At 40.9% G+C, this 11,979-nt stretch overlaps 1 non-coding gene across 1 annotated transcript; it reads left to right on the top strand.

The window, feature by feature from the left end:
* Positions 1 to 242: 242 nt before the first annotated feature.
* LOC112426802 (U6 spliceosomal RNA) lies at positions 243 to 349 on the top strand. Its single transcript, XR_003018211.2, has one exon. It is a non-coding gene; the product is annotated as a U6 spliceosomal RNA (small nuclear RNA).
* The last annotated feature ends 11,630 nt before the right edge of the window (positions 350 to 11,979 follow it).

The following is an 11,979-nucleotide window of genomic DNA, read 5'->3' as shown; positions in this document are numbered from 1 at the left end:
AAATAGAGTCATTAGGCTGGGCTCTAGATTTGTCTATTCAATGCTTTTGTGGTGTTTTTCTTTATCTTCCAGCTCCGGAAAAGGCCTGTAGTTCCAGCTACTGGGGAGGCTGATGGAAGGATAGCTTGAGCCCGGGAGGTCAAAGTTGCAGTGAGCCGTGATCGCATCACTGCGCTCCAACCTGGGTGACAGAGTGAGACCCCGTCTCAAAAAGAAAAGAAAAGAAAAGAAAAGAAAGAAAAGTGCTTGCTTCAGCAGCACATATACTAAAATTGGAATGATACAGAGAAGATTAGCATGGCCCCTGAGCAAGAATGACATAGAAATTCTGGAAAAAAAAAAAAAAAAGCCTGAGCAAAGTGACTTGCCCAGGATGCCACAGTTCACAGTGGTAGAACCACAACTGGAAACCAGGGCTTTGACTTCCAGGCATCCGCCTCTTCCATGAGTTCCATGTCCCATGTGCGTGCTATGTTTGTACTGGGGTCAGTGGCAACTGTCTTATTTGGATATTCTTATTTTCCTCTATGCCCTGAGAAACCTGGTTTGTAGACAGAGAAGGCTGATTTTTGCTTCTAAAAGCTTAAGTTGACAATTTGTGTTGTTTTGTTTTGTTCTCCTGGCCCAACCTAACAAGCATTCACATAGTAGACAACACATGCTTGCTGGACCTTACTTCCTGTCTGGTGACCCAGCTCCCCAGAGACTTGAATCTCAAATAAATATTTCTGTCAGGAAGCTGAGCTCCCAGCTGTGCAAATTGGTCACAGATGTAATTGCATTTGCCCTCTGCCCTGGAAGAAAACATGCCTGTGGTTGGGGGTTTAGATGTCTCAGAATGAAAGACATTACTCCTGACTCTGGGTAATAGCCGTGACGCTCAAAATAAGCTGCCACAGAGACACACCATAGTGTTGCCAGATGTACAGGACTGTTGCTACCCAGAATCCAGACCTGCACAGCCAGTTACCAAACTGTGGCCATGTCATTGACCAATCAGGCATAGTCAAGAACCTAGCTTTTCCACTGACTCCTCATACTTTCAAACATAACTCCATCCCCTCTTCACCTCTCCCTAATGCCCACAGGATCTCAGAAAAGAGCTCCATTTCCAAGTTCCCTGAATGGCAGACAACGGCAGCCCTAGGACATCTCCACTGCACAGGCTGCAATTGCTAGAATCTAATTAAAATAAACATTGTAACAAGCTGCTGAGCCCCGCCCAGTGCCTCAGGGGCCTAACACAGCACTGATTTAACCAAATATTTCAGTAATGCCCAATAAGGAAATTCAACCTTAAAGACCTCAGCAGGAGGCGATGTGCTGAGTTAGACCTTTTCTTTGAGCACTTAAAGCCTGGAGAGGACAAGGCTGTTCAGGACAGAGTCAGGGCAAGTCTGTACTTTGCCAGCATGCAAAGCAGGAGAAAAATTGTCTGACATCCTGAAAATACGGCAAACAATCTTATGTCATGATAATAATATCCCCAGCTAGCTTTGTAAAACTAGATTTGTAGGGTCTGGACGACTGAGCCTTTTTTTCAGGAGCTGCTGGGCAGTAAACCTTCAGGGAAATGAAGACTGGTTGAATGAACTTAGAAGAAAGTTCATGAACATTCCTATTTCTGGAGGTTTTGCTTTCATTAGAGAACTGACCAACAAGTATGTGGTCCAAACACTGGAACAGAATTGGACTTTCTTGTGCCACCTACTGTGAAGGGTGAAGACTAGGAGTGCAGGCCCTGGGGTCAGGCTGTCTGGTCTTGAATGCATCTTCTACCACCTATTACCTTTGTTACTTAGCCTTCTCGGGGCTTCAATTCCTTCATTCTTAAAAGGGAAATAATACAATCCATGCTTCACAGAGTTGCTGGGAGACTATATAAAATAATCCATATAAAATGCTTCAAAGAAGGCCTGATATGTAGCAGAGAGAAAGAGAAAAAAGGAGAGAGAGAGAGAACAAGAAAACTTTTGTTGGGTGCTTAAACTTTCCAGAAAAAATAGAACCAATAGGATATGTGGTATAGAACCAATATTGATATGTAAGAGGAGAACTGGGAATTGGCTATGGGAATTGGATCACAGGATTATGGAGCCAGATAATTCCCATAATATGTGGTCTACAAGCTGGGGACCCAGGAAAGCTGATGGTCTGATTCAATCCTAGTCCAAAAGCCTGAGAACATGAGGAAGATTGCTGGTGTAGACCTTAGAGTCCAAAGATCTGAGAATCAGAAGCTCCAATGTCCAAGGGCAGGAGAGGATGGATGTCCTGGCTCAAGAACAAAGATGGAATTCACCCTTCCTCCTCCTTTATGTTTTATCCAGGTCTTCAAAGGATTGGATGGTGCTATCCACATTGGTGAGGGCAGAACTTCTTTATTCAGTCCACTGATTCAAATGCTAATCTCTTCCAGAAACACCCTCACAGACACAGCCAGAAAATGTTCTACCAGCTATCTGAGCATCCCTTATGCAGCCAAGCCATTACATAAAATTAACCACCACTTGCTTACTATGTTCCAGGCCCTTTGCTTTTCACCTTTATCTGCTTATTTTTATTTAATCCTCACAACAACACTCAGTGACAGATATACTTATTATCCTTATATTATGGAAGAGGGAACTAGATTTAGCAAGATTATATTAATTGAACAGCATCACACTGGCAATATATGTCAGAATTTAAGATTCAAACTGCCATCTTTATAACTCTGGAACCCTAATTCTACCATATACTGTCTGTGCCCTCAGTCTCCAAAGTGGGGTACACCTTCCCCTGGTGGAAGAAATAAACAGGCCCTGATTATTTAGGGGCATCAGTTACCAGGTCCTCAATGTCTATGAGTCCCCTGAGAACATGCCTGAGGCCAAGGCTTCCCTTTTTACCAAGAAAAGCCTTCCTTCTCCCACATTCCAAATCCTATCAAAGTGCATTGTGCTGGGTATAAAAACTTCTCAGCATGACCGAATGACAAGCTGAGAAGTTTTTATATTCAGCACAATGCACTTTGATACACACAATTTGAATAATTGAATATCTGGATAATAAACCTTTTGCAATTCAGACAATTTCCAATTTGCTTTTAACAAAAGTAGAGGAATACCTAATTGACTTGTCACCTGATATATCATTTAAAGTAATTTTTGGTGAGAGACCATCATGTGATTTTTAGCACATAATTCAGAGTTCAAGGAATGATTAACTTGTTATAACAAAATATATCAAAATCACCACAAGATATCACTTTACACCTGCTAAAATAGCTATCATTGAAAAACCAAAAGATAACAATGATTGGCACAGTTGTGGAGAAATTGGAACCCTTGTGCACTGTTGGTCGGAATGCAAAATGGTGCAGCCCTATGAAAACCAGTGTGGTAGCTCCTCAAAAATGTAAAATCACAATTTTAATTTTTCTATCATAATTGGGTAATCCTGGATATTTACCCAAAAGAATTAAAGTCAGGATCTTGAGGAGATATTAGCATTCCCATGTTCACCACATCATTATTCAACATGTGGAAATAACCTAAAAGTCCATCAACAGATAAATGGATAAAGAAAATGTGATACATGCATACAATGGGATATTACTTAGCATTTAAAAAGATGGAAATCCTGCAATACACAACAATCAGGATGAACTTTGAGGACACGTTGCTAAGTGAAATAAGCCAGTTACAGGATAACAAATATTACTTGATTCTACTTATATGAAGTATCCAAAGTTGTTGAATTCCTAGGGTCAAAGAGTGGAGTTGAGGTTGCCAAGGGCTGGCGGGAGAAGGAAATGGGGAGTTATTAAAAATGGACATAAAGTTTTAATTGAACTAGGTGAATAAGCTCTACAGATTTGCTGTATAGCAATTATTGTCAACAATAATATTTCACACTTTAAAAAATTTGCTAAGAGGACACATCTCATGTTATACGTTCTTACTATAATAAAACAAAACATTTTTAAAAGTTTTTAAGTACATCAATTCTCATCTAATTATTAAAGAACTAGTTTTATCAGTGTTTACACTTAGTTATAAAAGTAAAATTAGAGAGTCCTGAGGTAGGAGACTTGCTTGAGCCCAGGTGTTTGAGGCCAGCCTGGGCAACATAGTGAAACCTCATCTCTATATAAAAAAGAGAAAATTAACCAGGTTTGGGGTGTTGGCCTCTAGTCCCAGCTATTCAGGAGGCTGGGGCAGGAGAATCTCTTGGGTCTAGGATGTGGAAGTTGCAGTGAGTCAAAGTGGTACCACTGCACTTTAACCTGGGCAACAGTACAAGACTCTGCAAAAAAAATAAAAGAGTGAAATTAGGAGCTGGGTACTGTGACTTTCATCTGTAGTTCCAGATACTTGGGAGGCTGAGGTGGGCAGATCACGTGAGGCCAGGAGTCTGAGGCTGACATGTGCTCACACCTGTGAATGGCCACTGAGGTCCAGCTTGGATAACACAGAAAGACCCCATCTTAAAAGAAGAAAAAGTAGGCCAAACATGGTGGTTCATGCCTATCATCCTAGCACTTTAGGAGGCCAAGGTGGATCACTTGAGGCCAGGAGTTTGAGACTAACCTGGACAATACAGCAAGAACCTGTCTCTACAGAAAATGTAAAAATCAGCTGGGCATGGTGGTGCATGCCTTCTGTCCTAGCTACTTGAGAGGCTGAGACAAGAGGATTGCTTAAGCCCAGGAGTTCGAGGCTGCAGTGAACTAGGATTGTGCCACTACACTCCAGCCGAGATGACAGAGTGAGATCCTGACACACACACACACACACGTAAAACTAGGAATACAATTTATATTTAACCATGTTTCAGAGCTCTAGCATCAAGTAGCATTCATTCACAAATATGTGAACTAATTGGAAAAACACACATCTCATGAATAGATGCACTTCCAATAAACTCTTACTTTTTATGTGTAGCTATTTTCAAAGTATACACAATATATAGGTTGTTTTGGATCAATTGTATAATAAAAATTACTCAATCTATATTTATTTTTAACACTATAACTTACAGTTACAGGGACTTTAAAATTAATTTTATGGGGGAAAACTGTAATAGAGTGATCAGTAAGAGATATAAAATGTATTATTATACTAAGATATAATCTATAGGGAAGTAGAATTGAAATACAATTTTAAGGAGAAAGGGAACAATCTAAAAGTTATGCTTATTTACAAAATATCTTGTATTCTTAAATGATGAGTAAATTAATAATGTTACAGATTTTGTTTTTGTTTCTTTGTTTTTGTTTTTTGAGACAGGGTCTCACTCTGTCACCCAGGCTGGAGTGCAGTGTCATAGTCTCAGTTCACTGCAACCTCTGCCTCCCAGGCTCATGTGATCCTCCCATCTCAGCCTCCTGAGTAGCTGGGACTACAGGTGCACACCGCCACACCCAGCTAATTTTTGTAATTTTAGTGGAGATGAGGTTTTGCCATGTTGGTCTTGAACTCCTGACCTCAGGTGAGCCACCTGCCTCGGCCTCACAAAGTGCTGGGATTACAGACATGAGCCACCATGCCCAGCCTTATTTTTAAGTTTTGATATTCTTATTTTGAATACTGTTATAAATGAATACATTTCATCTTTTGCAACAACTTGAAACTTATGACAAAACTTAAATGTCAACCTTAAAATGTGCAAAGCAATAGATAGTAGATCAAAATTATTATGATATATAAGTAAAATGTTTGAGGATGACTGATCTATATTTTCTGTGTGTGTTTGTGTGTGCATAAATATTCTATTGCGTTAACTTCTTGCCTCAATAACATTATGGAGATATAGAGGAGGTCAATCTGTATTTTCTAGATCTTTTCTTCCCCCTATGGCAGTGATCTCCAGTCTTTTCCTGGTAAGGGCCCTTTGAAGGAACACCTAGAAGGAAATATTGAAAATGCAAGCTACTGACAGTTATTGGCAAGGCAGGATTGTTAGTTAGCCTTCAAGATCAAGATTATCTGGCAACTGGTGATCAGACAGCATTGTGCAATATACAATGACTACTACATTGTAAGGTTTTAGTTAAAATGCACTGGGCTTTCAGAGAGCTTGGTGCAGAAAGGATCCCTTAGGAAATATTTCACAGAGGATGTGAGGTAGGCAATGAGTGATTGGTGAGCTCTAGGGATGGCTTTCAGAATGGAATAACAGCCTAAGTAAAAGCATAGAGGGATGCCCAAGACTGTACCAACAGCAGTGAGTAGGCCTGCCAGCCTGGAGCAGACTTTACCAGCTGAGGAGTGATGGACTCTGTTCCTAATCCCGCATTTCACCAGCACAGTTACATTGAATGGGTCCCCAGTTCCAGTTGGGTTTAAACTCATTCAGGGCAAGGATCTAAACTTCTTCTTCTTCCACCTGCTGGGACCTTCTGCTCTTCTGCATTTCAGTCTCAGTATTGAGGCTATCACACCCTCCCATGACTTTGTCTATTACCCTGGCACGCTATCCATTATTTCTATATCCTTTAGGGCATTGTAAATGGATATCCCTACATCAATCCCTACCTCAAACTCTACCCTCTACATCCTTCACTCGTCTCCCTCAGTCTCTTCACGGACTTCTCACAATTTTATGAATATTCTAAAAATGACTGAATTGGACACTTGAAAATGGAGAATTTGATCATGGGCAAATTATATCTCAATAAAAAGTTAAGTAAACTACACTGAAAATTCATCCATATGAAAAACACAACTAAGAAACAGATTAAAATACAGAATAATTAGTGTTCTATTTATATTAAATCATATTGCTTAGATAATCAATTTAAAAAGTTTTATTATATTTGCTTTAATGTAAAAAAAAAATTCATTGGTGAGCAACTGAATGAAGATAATGGGAAGAGGGAAGAAATAAAAGGAGTGAGAGCTGTTTCTGCAGGAATGAGTTCAGGTAAAAGGTAGAAAAGCAGTGCCAGTGAAGTCAGGGTATGACTAAGCAAGTGGGAGATCTATCTGGGGGGATAATAAATGCTAGCTGAATAAATAAAAGTCCACATTTTTGTATTAGGTTAAATAAGAAATTAACAGTATTTCCTTGCATTAACATTTGAACAAATTTTTACACTGATATGCATGTCAGTGTAGCCAATTTTAAGGACTAAACCATCTTGTTTGGGATACAAGCTCAAAAATGAAATAATTAAGAATCCTGGAAACATATGCGGATGTCAGTTTTTACTGGCAGTATTTGATTTAGCATTTTAGAAATGTCTTTAAAATGGATAACATCTAAGCTTCTTTGTATAAGATACTGAGGATATTTTACCCCAGATCAGTGGCTCTCAAACTTTTTCACACTTCGTCTAATTCTGGAGTTCCTGGACCTTCCATGTTCTCAAGTGGGGTTTCTCCCAAAGCAAACACCACTTCGCCAAAGATAAAATAGTTTGACCTTTTTACTGAAGGGGAGAGTGACACTATCTTAAGAACTTTCCTTTGTTTCTCCCAACCCGGAAGAAAGCACATAGGGAGTGGGTACATTATAAAGTAGAAACTAGAAAACATGTTTATGGAGCAGTGACTATGATTCCTGTTAAAAGAAAAACTTGAGACAAAATTAATTTAACAGAGTACATTTGAGCAAAACCAATTCATGAATTGGGCAGCACTCAAAACTGGAAGGGGTTCAGAGAGCTCCACTCCAGCAATGTGAGCAGTGAGCTTTTATAGACTGAGCCTGGAAGCAAAGTTCAGAAATTACCTGATTGGCTATGGGTAGGCATTTGCCTTATTTGGATATGGTTTGATGGGAGGTTCCTGGCTAAACAACAAATCTACTGGTTGTTTGTGATTGGCTGAGGCTGACGTTGTTGTGGGTTTGTTGTTGTTTTTGCATTTTCTTAAAGTCAGTTACAAGAAATGCATCTAAGTTAAGTTTTGGCTCCTTACGTAAGAGCTCCTGGTGCAGAGACAATCTTAGGCTAATGGCCTTCTTATTTGCTTTAATATCCTCAGTGAAACACAAAAAAAGGCAAACAGGGATTTAATACATTGTAGCACAACAATATCTTTTGAGCTGAAAAAATCTTTAGAGAATATTATAGACCAACTTCATTTAAAATATGGGAAAATCAAATTTCTCTTCTGAAAAGATGAAGTAAACATACTTTTTCTTTTCTTTTTATTTATTTATTTATTTATTTTGAGACAGAGTCTTACTCTGTCACCCAGGCTGGAGTGCGGTGGCATGATCTTGGCTCACTGCAACTTCTGCCTCCTGGGTTCAAGCGATTCTCCTGCCTCAGTCTCCCCAGTAGCTGAAACTGCAGGCATGTACCACCACTCCCAGCTAATTTTTGTATTTTTAGTAGAGACAAGGTTTCACAGTGTTGGCCAGGATGGTCTCAATCTCTTGACCTCATGATCTGCCCACCTCAGCCTCCCAAAGTGCTGGGATTACAGGCATGAGCCACCATGCCCAGCCAAGTAAACATACTTTTTCTTATCCTTTCTGTTAAGCAAAGTGAAACCTGATATAGTTTGGATGTTTGTACCCTCAAATCTCATGCTGAAATGTCATTCCCAGTGTTGGTGGTGGGGCCTGGTTGGAGCTGTTTGGATCATGGGAGCAGTTCGCTCATGAATGGCTTAGTGCCATCCCCCAGTAATGAATGAGTTCCTGCTCTACTAGTTCACTTGAGAGCTAGTTGTTTTAAAGAGCTTGGCATCTCTCTTGCTCCCTCTCTCGCCCTGTGACACATCTGCTTCCCCTTCACCTTCCACCATGAGTAAAAGCTTACTGAGGTCTCACCAGAAGCCAGGCAGATGCTGGTGCCATGCTTGTACAGCCTGTAGAACCATGAGCCAAATAACCCCTTTTCTTTATAAATTAGCAAGTCTTAGGTATTTCTTTATAGAAAAGCAAAAGAGACTAATACAAAGCCCCTGGACAATATATGGAAGACTGTTGTGGGAAGTCAGGGACCCCAAACAGAGGGACCGGCCAATGCCATGGCAGAAGAACATAAATTGTGAAGATTTCATGGGCATGTATTAGTTCCCCAAATTAATACTTCTATAATTTCTTACGCCTGTCTTTACTGCAATCTCTGAACATAAATTGTGAAGATTTCATGGACACTTATCACTTCCCCAATCAATACCCTTGTGATTTCCTATGCCTGTCTTTACTTTAATCTCTTAATCCCATCATCTTCATAAACTGAGGAGGATGTATGTTGCCTCAGGACCCTGTGATGATTATGTGATTATGTTAACTGCACAAATTGTTTGTAGAGCATGTGTGGTTGAACAATATGAAATCTGGGCACCTTGAAAAAAGAACAGGATGACAGCAATGTTCACAGAACAAGGGAGATAACTTTAAACTCTGACTGCCTGTGAGCCGGGCGGAATAGAGCCATATTTCTCTTCTTTCAAAAACAAATAGGAGAGATATCGCTGAATTATTTTTTTTCAGCAAGGAACATCCCTGAGAAAGAGAATGCATCCCTGAGGGTAGGCCTCTAAAATGGCCACTTCTGGGACGGCTGTCTTTTACAGTCATAGACAAAGGGATGAAATAAGCCCCAGTCTCCCATAGCACTCCCAGGCTTATTAGGACAAGGAAATTCCCGCCTAATAAATTTTGGTCAGACCGGATGTCTGCTCTCAAACCCTGTCTCCTGATAAGATGTTATCAATGACAATGCATGCCTGAAACTTCATTAGCAATTTTAATTTCGCCCAATCCTGTGGTCCTGTGATCTCACCCTGCCTCCATTTGCTTTGTGATATTTTATTACCTTGTGAAGCATGTGATCTTTGTGACCCACACCCTATTCATACACTCCCTCCCCTTTTGAAAATCGCTAATAAAAACTTGCTGGTTTTATGGTTCAAGGAGCATCATGGAACCTGCCAACATGTGATGTCTCCCCGGACACCCAGCTTTAAATTTCTCTCTTTTGTACTCTTTCCCTTTATTTCTCAGACCAGCTACCCTTAGGGAAATAGAAGGGAACCCACATTGAACATCAGGGGTGGGGTCCCTGATAGAAGACAAACATAAGAAGGCTCTGAAAGATGGAGAGAAGAAAGCAGACCAGTGAGGGGGCCTTAGGATCCAAGGACAATGTGGTGATGAGTTCCCTCAGTTTTCTTTTTGCCTCGTATATTCCAAACCCAGAGCTAAAGAAGCCAGTGACCCTAAAACTTCAGCAGTTACAGCCAAAAAAAGACCCAAACAAAAGCCCACTCTTGGCCCGGCCCGGTGCCTCGTGTCTGTAATCCTAGCACTTTGGGAGGCCGAGGTGGGTGGATCACCTGAGGTCAGGAGTTTGAGATCAGCCTGACCAACATGGAGAAACCCCATCTCCACTAAAAATACAAAAACTTAGCCAGGCATGGTGGCACATGCCTGTGATCCCACCTATTGGGAGGCTGAGGCAGGATAATCACTTGAACTCGGGAGGAAGAGGTTGCAGTGAGCCAAGATCACACCATTGCACTTCAGCGTAGGCAATACAGTCAGACCTTTTCTAAAACAAACAAACAAAAAAACTAAACACAAGCCTGAGCAACATAGAGAGACCCTGTCACTACAAATTTCTTTTTAAATTAGTCAGGTGTGGCAGTGTGCACCTACAGTCCTAACTACTGCAGAGGCTGAGATGGCAGGATCACATAAGCCCAGAAAGTCAAGGCTGCAATGAGCTGTGATCCCACCACTGCACTTCAGCCTGGGTAACAGAGCTAGAGCTAGACCTTGTCTCAAAAAAAAAAAAAAAAAAAAAAATACCCAAAAACTAAACATACAACTTATGCAAATCTTATGACCCAGACATTGTACTCCTGGGCATTTATCCCAGAGAAATGAAACCTTAATGTTCATGAAAAACCTGTACACAAATGTTTATAGTAGTTTTATTTTAAACACTTCACAAAGGAAATTTAGAAGTTTGGTCGGATACCAGTAGTCATTGAGCATTTATTCAATGTTAACTCTTTAATAGAAGGCTAGACTTCATGACCCTTATTATTTCAAATCTAAAGTACTACAATTTTATGCAAAGAATCCTTTTCTTGTTTTGTTTTGTTTTGTTTTTGAGGCAGGGTCTCTCTCTGGTTTCCAGGCTGGAGTACAGTGGTATAATCTCAGCTCACTGCAGCCTCAACATCCTAGGATTGGGTGATCCTCTCACCTCAGTCTCCCAAGTGGCTGGGACTACAGGTACATGCTGCCACACCCGGCTAATTTTTGTATTTTTAATAGAGACAGGATTTCACCATGTTGGCCAGGCTGATCTCGAACTCCTGACCTCAGGTGATCCGCCTGCCCCAGCCTCCCAAAATGCTGGTATTACAGCCACGAGCCACCACACTCGGGTTAAAGAATCATGTTCTAGGCTGCTCAGAAAACACAAAGAGCCCCTGGCTTTCAAAAGCTTCATGTGAGACACCAGGATAGATAAGCCTGGACCCTGGAGACCACGCCCACTGAGGGGTTTATGGGAAGGACCATACAGTTCAGAATGCACTGAGAGGAGGTGACCTGAAAATTAGCCATGATGCCCAGAGTCACAGGTGAGACATGGAATTTGTCAAAGGGAATCTAAGGTGAAACTCTAAGTCAATAGATTGTTCCTCTTGTCAGGGGGGTCAAGGAAGTGGTTTTGTTCTGAAAGTGAGAAGGAATGGACAGAGGCAGTCAAGCAGAGTGGTGAACCTGGGTGCTTCGAGGTCACTGGGCCACTGGGGGAAGACGTATCTCTTTTGCAGAGCTCAATGAGGCTTACGGTCATTCTCCAACATTTCCAATCCAGGTTCTTTCTTTTATGCATTGAGAGTTTGTTCAAGCTTCTTATTAAGTATGTGTATGGTTACAAGTCCCCACCCACTGCCCTTTCAAATACTAGTCATTTCTGCCCAAAGGAAGGATCATGACCCATGTGTACATTTGATCGTTGCTTAGTCCTGTCCTCAGATGTTTCCAATGCAATGATCTCTATACTACTTGGGG

Source organism: Macaca nemestrina, chromosome 5 (assembly GCF_043159975.1).
Source record: "Macaca nemestrina isolate mMacNem1 chromosome 5, mMacNem.hap1, whole genome shotgun sequence".
In the NCBI taxonomy this organism is placed as follows: domain Eukaryota; kingdom Metazoa; phylum Chordata; class Mammalia; order Primates; family Cercopithecidae; genus Macaca; species Macaca nemestrina.
The sequence above is the reverse complement of the archived record's forward strand: the minus strand, read 5'-3'. Positions and strand labels throughout refer to the sequence as shown.